At 43.9% G+C, this 19209-nt stretch overlaps 1 protein-coding gene across 4 annotated transcripts in view; it reads left to right on the top strand.

Annotated features, from left to right (window-relative positions):
* The window catches only part of SEZ6L (seizure related 6 homolog like), a 180477-nt gene that overhangs the window by 87086 nt on the left and 74182 nt on the right, over nt 1–19209 (top strand). The gene's annotated exons all lie outside the window — the stretch shown is intronic.

A 19209-nucleotide genomic window follows, 5' to 3' on the forward strand; every position in this document is an offset into this window, starting at 1 on the left:
CCCCTGCTCCACATTCTAATTTACTGGGTCTGGGATGAAGCCCTGGAGATCATTTAAAAAGTCAGTCCAGAAGATTCTTCTGTGAGTGGTCTTTTGAGAAACACTGGTCTGGGGGGAGGTGATAGCCAAGGCTTTCTGGATCAGGAACCTAAATGCGTACAAAAACCTGGGGCCTAAGAAGGTGTTGCCAATATCATCCCAGAGGCAGCATTGGACCCTGTCCACATAGCTTGGAGGTCTGAGCATTCATTGGATTTTCTGTATCCCTTTGGAAAGCAGAGGTTAACCTCACCCTCTGATCTACCAACCCCCAAGACTGACTGTATTTTTCATCTGCTACTTACCCGGCGTGACTGCCTCCCAAGTGTATTTTGATGCTAATATCACCCAGTCTCTGATCAAAAATTATGGTAAAACATTGTCTTGTCATAAGGCTAATAAAGCATGGTATCCTTCCTGTCACAGAAGCTGCCTTACAGATGCTGTTTGCTATCCACCAGGGCCCAGCATTAATCTCCCTTCCACTCACTACAAGGAATAGAGTCTGCTGTGGGAAGATCAATATTGTATTATCTCGCCCACCAGTGTTGTTCCAGTTGTGGCCAATGAGTTGTCATTGTTGTGTTAGAAGCCTAGAGCATGAAGGGAGAGGCATGGGAGAAGAGGGAAGAGAAGCCATCCAAGAAGGAAAAGAACATTCTCCGGAAGAAGAAAACAGGGAAGGTACCAGAGGGCCAAGAATGCAAGAAGTAGTTAAAGACACTTGCCCCAGACTCGGGCAGATCTCAGCATAGGCTACTCCTGCTTTCAGAAGCTTTGGGATAATCATTTCATTTTTTTGAACCTCAGTTTACCTATCCATCAGATGGACACAAACATTGCACTTGACACCAAGGAATGAAATCAGACGATGCCCGGTAGAGGGCTGACCCCAGTTCCTGGTCCCATGTGCGTGTGTCTGTGTGTCAGGGAGGGAAGGACTGGAAATCATGGAGGAAGACACAGCAAAGACATGGTAGCAAAAAAAGTAAGAGGGCCAGTTTGCAGAATAGAAGTTGTATATGTTTCCCGTGCCCTGCAGAGCGATGATGTGGAGTCAGACCTCTTGGAGATTTAAATTCTGGACGCAATGTCATCTTGGAACCACTCCTTCAGCTCTTCTTCCCCCAAGCGGGGGTCAAGATGGTGCACAGGGCATGCTCATTGCTCGAGGCTGGCTGTCATGGGAAAAGACCTCGCTGGGGTCTCCCGGATATTTATGGCTCCTCCCCATGTCTGGACTCCCTGCCCCCACCCACCTTCCTGCCGGTATCCGTGGGCAAGCCATCTTGAAACTTCATTACAGACCAGACCAGCCCCCTGGATTCATTTCACACTCAGTTAAAGAGGCAATCCCCATTCAAGGATGTAATGAAGTGTCCACTAATGATCCACATACCAAAATGAGGATGAAACGTGGCCGGTCAACCCTTGGAAAAGGGAAATTGGTATTGGAATATTGTCTGATTGGCCTTGTTGGATGTTCGCTTGGTTCAGGTTTTTATCCAAACCCTTCATTTGGTGCTTAGCACGTGCCTTCATTCCCAAGTCCTCGGAGGATAAGAACAACAGAACAGCAGTAAAAATAGTAATTATTATTAGTATTTATATAAACAACATTAGGTTTCTGTGAGTCCTCTAGTTACTGCATTGTAGGAAAGCAGCTGGATGGATCTATCATCACAATTGGAAGATTCGTGCTAAATCTCTGGCAGAGTCTTTTAAAGATGAACACGCCATGCTGGGCGGCCAGCACTTGCCTGGGAATATAGCCAACGGGAGTAGGTATACGTGTGTTGTACTGTTCATAATAGTCCCATGCTGGAAGCCGGTCAGGTGCCCTTAAGCAATAGAATGGGGAAATTGCAGTATGGTCATGACACGGAATAAAGAAGGGAATGTACCATCACTACATGGAACAGCACAGATAAATCTCACAAATATAATGAGTGAAAGAAACCAGATACAAGAGAGAACATGCTGCGTAATTATCCAGTGAATTCATCAACAGCCAACATGAAGCCTCAAACAATAGAAAGCGAAATAAAGATCTCCTGGAGGGGCATGTGACCGGAAGGCAGAGAGGATAAGCTTGCCACGTGTTGCTAACTGGTTCTGGTCGCTGGTTCTATGGCTGTGCCCAGTTTGAGAACGTTCATCGAATTGTACACTTACAATTGAGTGGACTTGTCTATCTGTGTATCACAGTCCAGTCAAAGCTTAGGAGGTTTTAAAAGGTGTGTTTGGGACCAAGAGACTCCGAGTATGGTCTCCATGATATTCCCCACTTTGGGAGTTGCACACAAGAGACCCGAGTTCTTGTCCTGTGGTCTTATCGCTTAGCCAGACTGCTTATGGTTGTCTTATGCCAAGTAGAAACCTCAGACTCTCCTGGTGGAGGTAAAGGACAAGTCTTAGGGCACCCCTTGCCCCTGATCTCACAGCCTCAGACAAGGGTGTGTGCCTGGGAGATAAATAAAGGGGCTCTGGAGCTCACTCTCCTCCCTTTCATAGCCACCCACTGTGAGAACAGGGATTGTTGCCTCATATTTTATATCTCCTTCCACGTTGCTTGCACAGTGACTGGCCCCTTCCCAGTGAGTGGTTGTTGAGTGACTGTATGGTGTGAATGAATTAGTGAATTGCTATTGAGAAAATTAAATAAGATCATGTATTGGGGCGCCTGGGTGGTGCAGTCAGTTGAGCATCCAACTCTTGGTTTTGGCTCAGGTCATGATCTCAGGGTCCTGAGATCGAGCCCCACATTGGGCTCCATGCTCAACAGTGAGTCTGTATGAAGATTTTCTCTCTCTCCTTCTCCCTCTGTCCCTCCCCTGACCCAGCAAACTAATTAATTCATTAATTAAATTTTTTTTATTTTTAAAGATCTTGTATTTAGAATGTGTTGAACAACACCTGAAACACAGTAGGGTGAGACTTTCAGGGACTCCTATGTCAGACAGGCTGGGGTTTGAATGCCAGTTCCACCACCTCCTTCCATTCTGTTCTTGGGTGAGTGGTTTTCCCTCCCTAAGCCTCAGTTTTCCATTCTGCGAAATGGGAAAACAGTCCCTGTATCACAGAGTGTTTCTGGAGCTTCAATGAGATGGCACATATGAATAGCTTAGCATATTATGGGGTTCAAATGGGTAACTGTTGCTGTCATTATGTAAAACTTAGCAGTGGCATTGTGAGTGAAGCTGAGGTTCTGGCTCATAAGGGAGATGACTGTCTTTCCTTCTTCATCTCTCTGCGTCTGTCTCTTTCTCTGCGTCTCAAGCCCCACGTGTGCTGAGCCGACCTTGGCAGCGTTGCCTGCTGAGTAAATCAAAGGACATCCTTTCCCCACCCCAGGGAGATGGCCCAGTGCCGGGGTGTGCAGGCACAGTGCCTGCAAAGGGGGCCAGGTGGGCGCCGGGATACTGAGGCGCTCTGTGTAGTCTCGGCTTGGTGGGGGGGCACTGAAAATGGCCACTCTGAGGACCGTTAAATCTGCTCCCTCTGGCACTTCCCCCAATACCCACACCCACCACCTGCCCACCAGGCAGGCCTGGGAGTGAAGGGATGCTTTGTGTGCTGTCTCGGCCACAGGCCCACACACACCCGAGACGTTGTTCTTGTTGGCTGCAAGAGCTCGTTAGGCTCTGGGCAGAGGCTGGCAGGACTCCAAGAGGCAGACATCAAGGACCAGGAGTTAAAGAATGGAGGAGCCTGAGGCTTGGCATTCTACGGTGCCAGCCTGCTCCCCAGGATGCACTGAGCTTATCTGCCTGGTGAGAACCTTGACCTGTGGAGGCTGAGGGTAGAGATGACATATTGTGCATCTTTTTATCCTCCCAACACAGCACGTGCTCAATACATGATGGGATGGGATGGGATGGGATGGGATGGGATGGGATGGGATGGGATGGGATAGGACAGGGTTGGATGGGATGGGATAAGATGGGTGAGATGAGATAGGATAGGATGGTATGGATGGGTGGGATGGGATAAGATAGGATAGGATGTGATGGGATGAGATGGGTGAGATGGGATAGGACAGGATGTGATGGGATGGGATGGGTGAGATGGGATAGGATATGACAGGATGGGATAGGATGGATGGGATGGAACGGGATGGGTGAGATGGGATAGGATAGAAAAGGATGGGATAGGATAGGATGGGATGGATGGGATAGGTGGCATGGGATAAGATAGGATGGGATGGGATAAGTTGGAAAAGGATGGGAGGAATAGAATAAAATGATTTCTCCTATTGGGCACCCAAGTTCCCCTTGAAGCTGGCCCAGAAGGTAGCAGGTGTGCACCTGGCATGAAAGAAATCACCTGAGAGAGCAGAGAAATGAGGATAAGCAGAAACCATTTCTTCTTCCAAGCCCCAGAATTCTCAGCCATTGTCTCCAAAGATAAATTATCCTTTAGAATCACGTGTCCAGGAAACATCAGATCTGAAAGGGATATGAGAGACCATCTTGCCCAATGCTTTAAAAATTATGTTCTCCTCCTCCTACACTGTTGGTGGGAATGCAAGCTGGTGCAGCCACTCTGGAAAACAGCATGGAGGTTCCTCAAAAAGTTGAAAATAGAACTACCCTATGACCCAGCAATTGCACTACTGGGTATTTACCCTAAAGATACAAACGTAGTGATCCAAATGGGCACGTGCACCCAAATGTTTATAGTAGCAATGTCTACAATAGCCAAACTATGGAAAGAACCTAGATGTCCATCAACAGATGAATGGATAAAGAAGAAGTGGTATATATACACAATGGAATACTATGCAGCCATCAAAAGAAATGAAATCTTGCCATTTGCGACGACGTGGATGGAACTAGAGGGTATCATGCTTAGTGAAATAAGTCAATTGGAGAAAGACAACTATCACATGATCTCCCTGATATGAGGGAGTGGAGATGCAACATGGGGAGTTTGGGGGTAGGAGAAGAATAAATGAAACAAGATGGGATTGGGAGGGAGACAAACCATAAGTGACTCTTAATCTCACAAAACAAACTGAGGGTTGCTGGGGGGAGGGGGTTCGGGAGAGGGGGGTGGGGTTATGGACATTGGGGAGGGTATGTACTATGGTGAGTGCTGTGAAGTGTGTAAACCTGGCGATTCACAGACCTGTACCCCTGGGGATAAAAATACATTATATGTTTATAAAAATAATAATAATAAATAAAAAATTTTAAAAAAATTATGTTCCCCTGACACTCACCACCAGCCACTAGTTGTGTTGCTTTGGGCAAGTAACCAAACTTCTTTGGGTCTGAGTGTCCTCATCTGTAAAATGGGAGTAATAATATGACCCACTTCCCAAGGGTGTTGAGAGGAGTAAATGAAATATTCTGTGAAAAAGCATTTACTATGGGAGCTGGCATGCAGCAGGCACTCAACCACCATTAGCCCCCATCATCATCACCACCACCACCCTAATGATCTTCATCAAAGGCTATTCAGGAAAGGAGAAGCCTCAGAAGGCAGCTTTCAGACTCATCCTAGTTCAATCCCCATCCTGATTCAATCCATATGGTCACATTTGTAGTTGATTTGGGGGTTCAGCGCTCCTTAAAACTAATACTCCAGGTTCAGTAATTTGCTGGAAGGACTCATGAAACTCAGAAAAGCCATCAAACCAAGGGGTCTGGTCTATTACAGTGACAACACCCAGACTAAAATCAGCAAAGGGCAGAGGCACAGACAGCAGAGTCTGGAAGAGGTCGAGCGTACATTCCCAGTGGTCATCTCCTGGCGGAGTCCTGCGGACAGCCCCTACTTTCAGCATGAGGTGCTGTGTACCATCCACGAAGTATGGTTAACCAGGAAATCTCTCCTGAGCTTTGGTGTCCAGGGTCTCCACTGGGGCTTGACCACACAGACGTGACCGACCACCCACGTGGCTGATGTTAGTCTCTAGTTCCCCTAGAGGTCAAACGGATGCCAAGCCCAAGGTCGCCCCCATAAATCACACTGTTTAGTGTAGAGTACCAGGTGGGGTCCAACACCTCCACCTAAAGGAAGACCCTCCCATCAGGCAGGAGAATTCCAAAGGTTTTGAATTTCCCTCCCAGGAGGGGGGCAAGGGCCAAATCTTTCTTTAAAATGTGCAGAGTGTGGACAGTCCCAATCTATTGAGTTAATCCTTTAATGCCTATTTAGAGAGTATCATTGCATTAAGCTTTTATTTGAAGAAACTATTCTATTCTAACAGTGGATAAAACTGAGCCCCAGAGATGAGAACACACTTTGATCAAAGTGTCTAAAGCGAGTCAGCGAGGAATCCTCACCTTCTTGATCCAGAACTTTCCCTTTGCACCTCAGGCCTTGGTTTGCCTGTCTCTACAATGGGTATGCTAAGCCAGCTCCCTTACCTTTGTGTTTTGCCTTTGAAAAGGTTATTCTCTCACTTTTCTCTACTATCCAGTCCTCAGGAGGAGCACCTGACCCTCTGCTACCTGTGGGACATGGGAGGTGTCCTCCTTTGTCTTTGGGGACCTCATAGCTGGAGCAGATCATCTTGTGCTAGTCTGTCTGCTGGTAGCACTTGGCATTCACTCTGGAAGCAGCCGGGCCAGGATTTGGGGGCCAGGTGGAATAGGCATGCAGCCCGTTCCCCACCTCAATGGAGTGTGGGTTTGGGGGTCAGACAGCCCTGGTTCCAATTCCGGCTTTGTCACTCACCAGCATTTCCTCGTCATTAAAATGAAGACAAAAATAGACACTTCTCAGGAAAAGAAAAATTGCAATGACGCAGGTCAAGCCATGAGCATGTTTTGTTTGGCCTCAGCAAATAAAGCCACTGTTGTCCAGGTTCTGTCTGATGAGAGAAGCAGCCTTATCTCTTAAAAGAAGCAAAGTGATTTGTCTTCAAGTTGTAAAAAGTGCTTTAAGCACCTCAGAACTCTGTCGTACACCTAGCTCTTCCCTGTCAATCTCCTCAATTTTTCTCTTTAAGGTTGACCAGGCAAAGATCACTGCCCTCATTTCACAAAGCCAGCAACCAAGGCCTTGAGAGATGGAATTTGTTCAAGGCCACATAGCAACTGGTGGTGAAACCAGTGCCTGAGCCCGCATGTGCCCATCTTCCCATTTTTCCCACTTCCCCCGTAAGCATGCTGGGATGCCGTTCTGTTCTTTATTCTCGTCTGGGAATCTGAGCAAACAGGTGAAGAGACATTGCAAACTTACTCATGATGTCTTTTAAACTCACTTTGGGCCATCTGGATTCATTCCCAAGTATTATGTTTGTCTCTGTGAGTAGGTAGGTAATTCACTCAAGGCAGATTTCCCACCCTGGGGTTCCTCTCTGAGCTGTTTCGTTCCTCTGTCTCCTAGCTCTGCCTGCTCCCAGTGACTCACTGATTTTCCTGTAGAAAGAAAAGAAATCGCAAGTAAATCGCACCCTGTATCTCTCCTCCTCCTGACTACCACCGGCAAGAAATCACAAAGTCAGCACCATGAGACATGAATGGAGTTTGGTGGGTGGGGGATGGAGGTGGGAAGGGAGAGAAGTGTTTGGATACTAATCACTTGGCACTGGTGTCAGCCGCGGTTAGTCGGATTTTTAAAGGTACAAAGGCAGGATGGCGCCCCTGTGCCAACAGCTCCCCGGGCTCATTCACAAGGGGAAAGGACCGCACTGCCCAGCCACTGCTCTGATGAGAGGTAACTGGACATAAAAGAATTTTCAAGGCTTTCTGAACCCGACACAGGTTACAAAGGAAGCTCATTCGTGAGGGGAAGAAGCCAGCTCACAGAGGACAATTATCAGATAATTACTCTAGTAGCCAAGACGCTGAAAGAGTCTTTTCTTGCCTGTACAAGCTGGCTCTTTCAACATTTGCTGCAAGTCCCCTAGGGTCCCCAGTGGGCAGGGCCAGAATGAAGACAGCAGCAAGCAAACTCACCAGTTGGGCTTCTATTTGCCCTCCCATTGGCTGGAGCCAACTATGGGGTTTATGGGGTCGGGCTACCCTCGGGCTCTCTGCTTGCAGAGACAGAATCACATTTTGCAATTAGAACTAGGTGTGTACATTTACCCGAAACTTCTCTCCAGACACAATATTGCAAACCGAAGCATGTTTATCAAGGATTAAGTTCACCATGGATTCACTTTTGTGCTAGCCAGTCATGTAGTCTTCTAGTCCTCCATGTCTCTTAAAGATGTGGACTTCTCTAACACATCGAGTCTGTTCTCAACCAGGAGAGATATTTGTGGAGGACCTACTGTGTGTCAGGTCCATGGCCATGGGATAGGTCCCAGGGAGGGAGTAATGAGCAAGGCGGAGGTGTTCACTCTCCTCTGGAAACTTACTTCCAGTGGGGGAGACAAAAAAGAAGCCACACCAGTATGATAGTGTGATTAACGCTATGACTTATCTCTTTGTCAGTGTTAGGAGTCAAGGGAAGAAGAATAAATGCAGGGAGGACCTCCCACCCCACCTGGGAAAGGGGGTTGGTTTGGAAAGATCCCTCTGGCCACTGAGGAGAGAATGGGCTGCAGTTACAAAGCAAAGTCCGGGAGAGAAGCAGGTTTTCATAACCATGGCTTTGGGAATAAAGGGATACCTAAAAATGTCTTTTTAAGCTACAACTTGCTGTCTTTACTTCTCTCATGGTGGGACTGTGGTTCTTTGGTGCATTGTAAAAATGAAAAACGGAACTCATCCAACTCCCCATTCAACCCTGGTGCCTGGTTGCTTGTGGGGTCTGGCCAGCCTTAAACATTTCCTGAGCTGTCTGTGAAAATGCAACACCCTGTAAGTAATCACCTTTGATAAGTTTTTTTCAGAGTGATGAAGGTCTGAGGCTGATTGAGAGGGTTGCTAGATCCTGGTTAGGTTGACCGCATATTGGGAGGATTCTCCTGCCTTCCCTCCCACAGAGGGTAAACTGCCTAGGGGAGAATGCAGTAGGGCTTGGCTTTGGGGACTCAGTTTCTCATCCTGCCATTGTCTTCTAGGAGTCTTGGGTTTTTCCTGGGCCCTCATGATGGAGGGATTGAGTCACAGATGGTTAGTCAATGATCCCAGTCTCCCTCCCTCTTTCCCGCCACCCACTTTTCTTCCAGTTAATCCTTGTCCAGGTGGAAGGAGGACAGGAATAAAAATCTGTCCATATTTGTCTTGAGCAGAAAATTGGGTGAAAAGGAAGGAACTTAAGACAGCTGATCCACAAGTAAGACTGAGGACTGGACCATAGTAGCCTTCACCAGGATGACCCCTGGGCACTTAACTTCTGCCAGTCATGTCTGCACTCTTCTCCCCACCACCCACAAACAGCCACATCCAGAGTTCTAGAATTTCTGGATTTGAAGGAAATTTCATCAGGTTCTAAGCACTTGCTAAATGCCCCAAGACGTTCTTTCTCTTGTTCCCTCCCTTTAATATTCATTGGCTACCAAATGGGCAGTGTACAAATCCCAAGATTAAGGATGTATTTCTTGTCTCAACTTTGTTCCTGTTCCCTGTGTGTGGACCATCTCATGGAGACAGACAATGAACGAGGAAACACATCATCAGGAGTAGTTCATTTTGCAGCAAGCACTCTGAGGAGATTGAGATAGAAAGTGATGGGGGGGTGGGCAGGGTGTCTTAGAGAAGATGAGCTGAGACCTGAATGACCAGAGGCAACCAGCCAAACAAAGATAACACACAAGAGAATTTGAGGCAGAGGGAAGAGCATGTGCAAAGGCCCTGAGACACAGGAAGAATTTGGAAGGTTTAAGAGCAGGAGAAAAAAAGTGTGTGTGGTCATACTGTAGTTGGGAGGGGTGGTAACAGGTGGTTTGGAGAAGAAGGTCCAAAGTCAGAATCCAAAAGGCCTTGTAGCTCATTGAAGGGAGTTTTGATATTATTCTCAGCATGGTGGGAAGCTATTGGTGTGTTTTAGGCAGTGATTTCATGACCTGATTTTTACATCTTTCAAGTACTACCCATCCCCCCTCCCAATGATTTACTGCCAACTTAAAACACAAAAGCTGATCATTTGAGAGGTGCCTGGGTGGCTCAGTCAGTTAAGTGTCCAACTCTTGATTTCTGCTCAGGTCACGATCTCAGGGTCGTGAGATCCAGCCCCACTTTGGGCTCCTCACTCCACACGGAGTCTGGTTAAGATTCTCTGCCTCTCCCTCTGCTCCTGCCCCTCCCTCTGCTTGCTTTCTCTCTCTCAAATAGATAAATAAAATCTTTTTTTTTTTCCAAAATCTGATCATGTGATCATTTCCAAGGGCTTATCTGGTACAAATCCTGATTGGGGATTGACTCTTGGAGATATGGCAAGAAATCTGTAATTAATGGCCTACCCATATCAGAGATTCTCAGCCTTTTTTGCCAAAGGAAGAGGACGACCAGGGACTGTCTGATGTAACTAAGAAAGCAATACTCCCTAGAGGGGCACGAGGGGCTAGGTGAGGTCCAGGTTACCTGTGCTTAACCTGAGTAAAATAAACAAGACAGAGAGACACAGTAGAAGGTTCTCCTGAGACTCTGGACTCTAATTAGTCAGCAGGAGGCAGGGAGGAGGGGGGGATGGTCACCTACCTCCTTGATTTTCTCCTCTGATTTTAACCAACTGGCAAATAGACACAAAAAGCCAGAGGGACAAGCTTAATTCCTGGTGAAGCTGAGCTGCAGACCACAGCTGGACACCTACAGTCCGTCCTCCCCAAGTGACTTTGACTTGGGTTTCCCTGGCTCAAGTTGACAAGTGGAGAAGTCTGGAGAGAGGGAGAGGACCCCACTGCCGGCTTCTCAGTCCAGCAGCTCTGCCCTGGAAATAGGACACAGCGGATATCAGTGACATCCCTAATACCTCCTTCCCTAATACCTCAAATCAGATGGTCCCTCATTTCCCTGGGAAGCAAGGGAGGGAGGGAGAGCCAAAGACTGCTTATTGTCCCTTGGGGACTCCCTGCTCCTGCGAGGCCAGTTTCCCCACCTCTGTGGAAGTTCAAGAGCCATTAGAAACCCCGAGAAAGGCTGGGGCTTGTTCTCTGCCTCCTCTGAGCCTGGGGTGACAAAACTCAGGAGTTCATCATCATTATTAACTATTATTACTAATTATTCCTGCTACAAAAATAGCATGCACTTTGCAAATTAATCAAACTATATAAAATGATGCACAATAAAATGTGATTCCCTCTTCAGCCCCAAGGCCCCGTCCTGCTCCGTGGAAGCAGTCTCATCCCCTTGTTCAAATGTATCCCTCCCACTCACATGAGACCTATTATATCCACTATTCTCCCTTGATTCCTTTTTCACTTGATGCTGAATTGTGTTGGCACACAGCTCTGCCATTCTTTTTTGTTATTTTTTCAGTTACGTGGGTTTTGAACAGGTAATGTTTTATTTCTGTAGACACACATGCACACACACACATATATACACAGATAGGTATCTGTGAAAAGGTATAGAGTGAAAATTTTCCTTCTTGCCCTTATACCCCGTACCATTTCCAATGTCCCATCTCCCCTATCACCAGCATAATTTGTCCCTTGGGCCTCCTCTCCAAGTTTCTTTATGCACACAGTAGCAAAGGCAGACACAAAAGCCTTCTTTCTCTCCCTATTTTTACACAAAAGGTAGCAAACTCCACCCACATTGCTTTTTAACAGAACAGAAACTGGCTACCTCTCCTCTTTGGGCCACAGGGAGCTTCCCCGTTCTCCTCTTGCCATTGCACTGCACTCTGTCCATATGTTCCATAATTGATGATCCATAATTAACCTTCGTGGTGGATATTTGATTTGCCTTGGTGTCTTTTGCTACCACAAACAGCCTGGCATTGCTGAACCTCGCACGGATGTCATTTTGCACGTGGGCAGACATCTCTCTGTGGGATAAATTCCCCGAAGTGAGCTTGTTGAGTCAAAGGAGAGATGTACTTATAATTTTGAACATTCTTGCCGGGTTATTCTCTGTGTTATTCTCCAGTGACTTCATCTCATTCCTTTGAACCCTGCGTGGATTTCATTATGGATTTCTACAATCATGTAACCCACCACCTGGAGATGGACACGTGCATCATCTCCAGATTTTTGCTCTCTCCAACAGGACCTTGTGTCATGAACACTCTGTACCATCTCAATGGACGTCAGGACTGTGGCTGTCCCTCTGCTTTGGGACGTGACCACACAGCCCGTTGACCTAGAAATCTGTAGCAGTTTAGATGAGCCTCTTTTGCTCTGAAAGCTTTGCAACCACACGCTCTTCCTAGCCCTCATTGGTCACCGATTGCTGGCCTAATCTGTTATCTAAACTCTAGCCGTTGCAAGGTGGATCAGTGAAGCACCCTAAAGTGGGCTTCCTGGGGTCACCTGGGTAGCTCAGTGGGTTAAGCATCTGCCTTCAGCTCAGGTCATGGTCCCAGGGCCCTGGGATTGAGTTCCGCATCAGCCTCCTTGCTTAGCGAGCTTCAGTAGCAACTAGGGAAAGCCAGAGAGCACCTTGAACCACCCCAGGGGCATATTAGAAGCACACTGTGCATGGGTCCCGCTGCCCCACATTCTAACTTAGACGTTTGAGTTGAAAGTCATCAAAAGCAAAATATTGATAAAGCTGGAGAGCAAGAGCACTCTCAGGTTGAGTTAGCAGCAGGGTACATAGGTTCAGGTTATTCTAGAAGGTACTTTTTCAGTGTCAATGAAAATTTTAAATATATACATTGCTTATATTTCAACAACTTCTAAGACATTCTCCTAAAGAATTAGCTGGATACAGTCACCAAAGATACTGCAGTGTTATCTGGGAGAATGGCAACAACCTAAATATTAATCAATAAGAGCCTAGTACAATAACATATATGTTTAGGGGCACCTAGCTGACTTAGTCAGTGGAGCACACAATGCTTGATCTCGGCGTCATGATTTTAAGCCCCATGTTGGGCACAGAGCCTACGAAAAAGATAATAATAACATGTGTTTATATTTTAATGTAGCCATTAAAAATGAAATAACAATGTAGGTGTTGACATGAAAAGATAATCATGATGGATGTTAAGGGAAAGACTGGTGGGGTGGGGGGGAAAATAATGCAAAGGAATACTATACAGAAGTGAAAATGAATTGATCAAAACTACAGTTATCAACACAGATGCCCCTCACAAAATGTTTAGCAGGAAAAAAGAGCAGGGTGTTGAAGGATTCACTAGGGATGAATGCATTTATATAAAGTTTTAAAACATGCCACATATTCAGAGAAATTGACATGGAATAAATAGACACCAACAATAAATAATTGTAAGGTGATAATAATGCACCTAATAAATAATTATGCTGAAGGTGACATTCAGGACAGTAGTTAGGGGTGAAGAAGAAGAAGGAGAATGTGGTAGGAAGGGAAGCAGAGGCTTTGACATAGTGGTTGAATTCTATTTCTTAAGCAAAAGATGTATACAGATGGATATTTGTTGCCTTAGTCTTTAACTCTTTTTGAGTGACTGGAATATTTCAAAATGCATTTCTTAGTAAGTGACAGAGCAATAGACACAATGTAATAACTCTGAGAATGCTCAGATAGGAAGTGACAACTGGGCTTATGAGGGCTGTCAAGCTGTTCTGCGAGCTGTGCTTTATCCCTGTGATTTCATTTCACTCTCCAATACCACTAAAGGATAAGACTGGTATAATCCCACCTTACAGACGAGAACAGCAAGGTCCAGAGAAGGGAAGTGACTCTCCAGGATCTCATGGGCAATGAGCAGCATACTGAGCCTGGAACACAAGCAATTTGTTTTAATTTGTGTCTTACATAGTTATTTATTTAAAAAAATCCATTTACACAATGTCAGTAGAAACTGAAATAATAAAAATATGTAAAATTATAACCCAGGATAAGCAATGATCAGAGTGTATTTGTACACTGGCAAATATATATTTCCTATTGCCTGAGAAAAGACAAAGACCACTTTACCAAGGTTTCTAGAATTTTTTTTTTATTAACACATAATGTATTAATTTCTTCAGGGGTACAGTTCTGTGAATCAGTCTTATACACCATAACACATACCCTCCCCAATGTCCACAACCCAGCCACACTATCCCTCACCTCCCACATGCCAGCAACCCTCAGTTTGTTTCCTGAGATTAAAAGTCTCTTATGGTTTACCTCCCTCCCCAGTCCCATCTTGTTTCATTTTATTCCTGCCCTTCTCCCCATGACCCCCCGTCCTGTCTCTCAAATTCCTCATATCAGAGAGATCATATGATAATTGTCTTTCTCAGATTGACTTATTCACTTAGCACAATGTCTTCTAGCTCCAACCACATCACTGCAAATGGCAAGATTTCAATTTTTGATGGCTGTATAATATTCCTCTGTGTGTGTGTATCACATCTTCTTTATCCATTCTTCTGCTGATGGACATCTAGGCTCTTTCCATAGTTTGGCTATTGTGGACATTGCTACTATAAACATTCAGGTGCACATGCCCCTTTGGATCATTACATTTGTATCTGTGGGGTAAATACCCCGTAGGACAATCGCTGGATCGTAGAGTAGCTTTATTTTCAACTTTTTGAGGAAACTCCATTCTGTTTTCCAAAGTGGCTGCACCAGCTTGCATTCCTACCACAATGTAGGAGGGGTCCCCTTTCTCCACATCCTCGCCAACATCTGTCATTTCCTGACTTGTTAATTTTAGCCATTCTGACTGGTGTGAAGTGGTATCTCATTGTGGTTTTGATTTGTATTTCTCTGATGCTGACTGAGGTTGAATACTTTTTCATGTGTCTATTGGCCACTTAGATGTCTTCTTTGCAGAAATGTCTGTTCCTGTCTTCTGTCCATTTTTTGATTGGATTATTTGTCCTTTGTGTGTTCGGTTTGATGAGTTCTTTATAGATTTTGGATACTAGCCCTTTACCTTTGGATATGTCTATTGCAAATATCTTCTCCCACTCTGTCAGTTGTCTTTTGGTTTTGTTGACTGTTTCCTTTGTTGTGCAAAAGCTTTTGATCTTGATGAAGTCCCAATAGTTCATTTTTGCTTTTGCTTCTCTTGCCTTTGGCAATGTTTCTAGGAAGAAGTTGCTGTGACTGAGGTTGAAGAGGTTGCTGCCTATGTTCTCCGTAGGGATTTTGATGGATTCTGTCTCATATTGAGGTCTTTTATCCATTTTGAGTCTATTTTTGTGTGTGGCTTAAGGAAATGGTCCATTTTCATTCTTTTGCAAGTGGCTGTCCAATTTTCTCAACACCATTTGCTGAAGAGACTTTTTTCCATTAGACGTTCTTTCCTGCTTTGTCAAAGATTAGTTGACCATAGATTTGAGGGTCCATTTCTAGGCTCTTTATTCTGTTCCATTGATCTATATGTCTGTTTTGTACCAGTACCATACTGTCTTGGTGATTATAGCTTTGTAATAGAGCTTGAAGTCTGGAATTGTGATCCAACTTCGGTTTGCTTTTTCGGAATTCCTCTGGTTATTTGGGGTCTTTTCTGGTTCCATATAAATTTTAGGATTATTTGTTCCATTTCATTTAAAAAAACTGATGCTATTTTGATATGTACCATGTATCACTATACTGTGAAGGGTTTTGATCAAGAAAGGATGCTGTACTTTGTCAATTGCTTTCTCAGCATCTATTGAGAGTATCATATGGTTCTTGTTCTTTCTTTTATTAATGTATTATACCATATTGATTGATTTGCAGATGTTGAACCAACCTTGCAGCCCAGGAATAAATCCCACTTGGTCGTGGTGACTAATCCTTTTAATGTACTGTTGCATCCTATTGGCTAATATTTTGGTGAGAATTTTTCCATCCGTGTTCATCAGAGATATTGGTCTGTAATTCTCCTTTTTGATGTGGTCTTTGTCTGGTTTTGGGATCAAGGGAATGCTAGCCTTATAAGATGAGTTTGGAACTTTTCCTTCCATTTCTATTTTTTGGAACATTTTTGAGAATAGGTATTAATTATTCCTTAAATGTTTGGTAGAATTCCCCTTGGGAAGCCGTCTGGCCCTGGGCTCTTGTTTGCTGGGAGATTTTTGATGACAGCTTCAATCTCCTTACTGGTTATGGGTCTGTTCAGGTTTTCTATTTCTTCCTGGTTCAGTTTTGGTAGTTTATATGTCTCTAGGAATGCACCTATTTCTTCCAGATTGTCAAATTTGCTGGTGTATAGTTTCTTGTAATATGTTCCCTATAATTGTTTGTATTTCTTGGTGTTGGTTGTGATCTCTCTTTTTTCATTCATGATTTTATTAATTTAGGTCCTTTCTCTTTTCTTTTTGATAAGTCTGGCTGAGGTTTATCAATTTTATTCATTCTTTCAATGAACCAGCTCCTAGTTTAGTTGATTTGTTCTACTGTTCTTTTGGTTTCTATTTCATTGATTTCTGCTCTGATCTTTATTATTTCTCTTCTCCTGCTGGGTTTAGGCTTTCTTTGTTGTTCTTTCTCCAGCTCCATCAGGTATGGGGTTAGGTTGTGTACTTGAGACCCTTTCTTGTTTCTTGAAAAAGACTTGTATTGCTATATACTTTCCTCTCAGGACTGTCTTTTCTGTGTCCCAAAGATTTTGAACAGTTGTGTTTTCATTTTCATTTATTTCCATGAATTTTAAAAAAATTCTTCTTTAATTTCCTGATTGACACATTCATTCTTTTTTTTTCCCAGCATAACAGTATTCATTGTTTTTGTACCACACCCAGTGCTCCATGCAATCCATGCCCTCTCTAATACCCACCACCTGGTTCCCCCAACCTCCCACTCCCCACTGCTTCAAACCCCTCAGATTGTTTTTCAGAGTCCATAGTCTCTCATGGTTCACCTCCCCTTCCAATTTCCCCCAACTCCCTTCTCCTCTCTAACTCCCCTTGTCCTCCATGCTATTTGTTATGCTCCACAAATAAGTGAAACCATACGATAATTGACTCTCTCTGCTTGACTTATTTCACTCAGCATAATCTCTTCCAGTCCTGTCCATGTTGCTACAAAAGTTGGGTATTCATCCTTTCTGATGGAGGCATAATACTCCATAGTGTATATGAACCACATCTTCCTTATCCATTCGTCCGTTGAAGAGCATCTTGGTTCTTTCCACAGTTTGGCGACCGTGGCCATTGTTGCTATAAACATTGGGGTACAGATGGCCCTTCTTTTCACTCCATCTGTATCTTTGGGGTAAATACCCAGTAGTGCAATTGCAGGGTCATAGGGAAGCTCTATTTTTAATTTCTTGAGGAATCTCCACACTGTTCTCCAAAGTGGCTGCACCAACTTGCATTCCCACCAACAGTGTAAGAGCGTTCCCCTTTCTCCACATCCCCTCCAACACATGTTGTTTCCTGTCTTGCTAATTTTGGCCATTACACCATTCTAAATGGTGTAAGGTGATATCTCAATGTGGTTTTAATTTGAATCTCCCTGATGGCTGGTGATGATGAACATTTTTTCATGTGTCTGATAGCCATTTGTATGTCTTCATTGGAGAAGTGTCTGTTCATATCTTCTGCCCATTTTTTGATATGATTATCTGTTTTGTGTATGTTGAGTTTGACGAATTCTTTATAGATGGACACATTCATTCTTTAGTAGGATGCTCTTTAGCCTCCATGTATTTGAGTTCTTTCCAACTTTCCTCTTGTGGTTGAGTTCTGGTTTCAAAGCATCATGGTCTGACAATATGCAGGGAATGGTCCCAAACTTTTGATACCAGTTGAGACCTGATTTGCAACCCAGGATGTGATCTATTCTGGAGAATGTTGCATGTGCACTGGAGAAGAATGTGTATTCTGTTGCTTTGGGATGGAATGTTCTGAATTATCTGTGATGTCCATCTGGTCCAATGCGTCATTTCAAGCCTTTATTTCCTTGTTGATCTTTTGCTTAGGTGATCTGTCCATTTCAATGAGGGGAGGGTGTTAAAGTCCCCTACTATTATTGTATATTGCCAATGTGTTTCCTTGATTTTGTTATTAATTGGTTTATATAATTGGCTGCTCCCATGTTAGGGACATAGATATTTTAAACTGTTAGATCTTCTTGTTGGACAGACCGTTTAAGTATGATATAGTGTCCTTCCTCATCTCTTATTACAGTCTTCGGCTTAAAATCTAATATGTCTGATATAAGGATTGCCACCCCAGCTTTCTTTTGATGTCCATTGGCATGGTAAATTGTTTTTCACCTCCTCCCTTTAAATCTGGAGGTGTCTTTGGGTCTCAAATGAGTTTCTTGCAGACAGTATATTGATGGGTCTTGGTTTTTTATCCATTCTGATACCCCGTGTCTTTTGATTGGGGCCTTTAGCCCATTTACATTTAGGGTAACTATTGAAAGATATGAATTTAGTGCCATTGTGTTGTCAGTAAAGTGATTGTTACTATATATTGTCTCTGTTCCTTTTTGGTCTGTTACTTTAATCTCTCTCTTTGCTTAGAGGACCCCTTTCAATATTTCTAGCAGAGCTGGTTTGGTGTTTGCAAATTCTTTTAGTTTTTGTTTGTTCTGGAAGCTTATTTCTCCTTCTGTTTTCAATGACAGCCTAGCTAGATATAGTATTCTTGGCTGCATATTTTTCTTGTTTAGTGGTCTGAATATATCATGCCAGTCCTTTCTGGCCTGCCAGGTCTCTGTGGATAGGTCTTCTGCCAATCTAATATTTCTACCATTGTATGTTACAGACCTCTTGTCCCAAGCTGCTTTCAGGATTTTCTCTTTGTCACTGAGACTTGTAAGTTTTACTATTAGATGATAGGGTATTGACTTATATTTATTGATTTTGAGGGGAGTTCTCTGTGCTTCCTAGATTTTGATGATTGTTTCCTTCTCCAAATTAGGGAAATTCTTTGCTATAATTTGTTCCAATATACCTTCTGCCCCTCCATCTCTTTCTTCTTGTTTTCAGATCCCAATTATTCTACTATTGTTTCATTTTATGATATCACTTATCTCTCAAATTCTCCCCTCATGGTCCAGTAGTTGTTTATCTCTCTTTTTCTTCAGCTTCTTTATTCTCCATCATTTGGTCTTCTATATCACTAATTCTCTCTTCTGCCTCATTTATCCTAGCAGTAAGAACTCCATTTTTTATAGCACCTCATTAATAGCTTTTTAAATTTCAATTTGTTTAGATTTTAGTTCTTTTATGTCTCCAGAAAGGGATTTTATTTCTCCAGAAAGGGATTCTCTCATTCTTCCATGCTTTTTTCAAGCC

This window comes from Lontra canadensis, unplaced genomic scaffold (genome assembly GCF_010015895.1).
Source record: "Lontra canadensis isolate GAN:19392208 unplaced genomic scaffold, GSC_riverotter_1.0 scaffold87, whole genome shotgun sequence".
NCBI lineage: Eukaryota > Metazoa > Chordata > Mammalia > Carnivora > Mustelidae > Lontra > Lontra canadensis.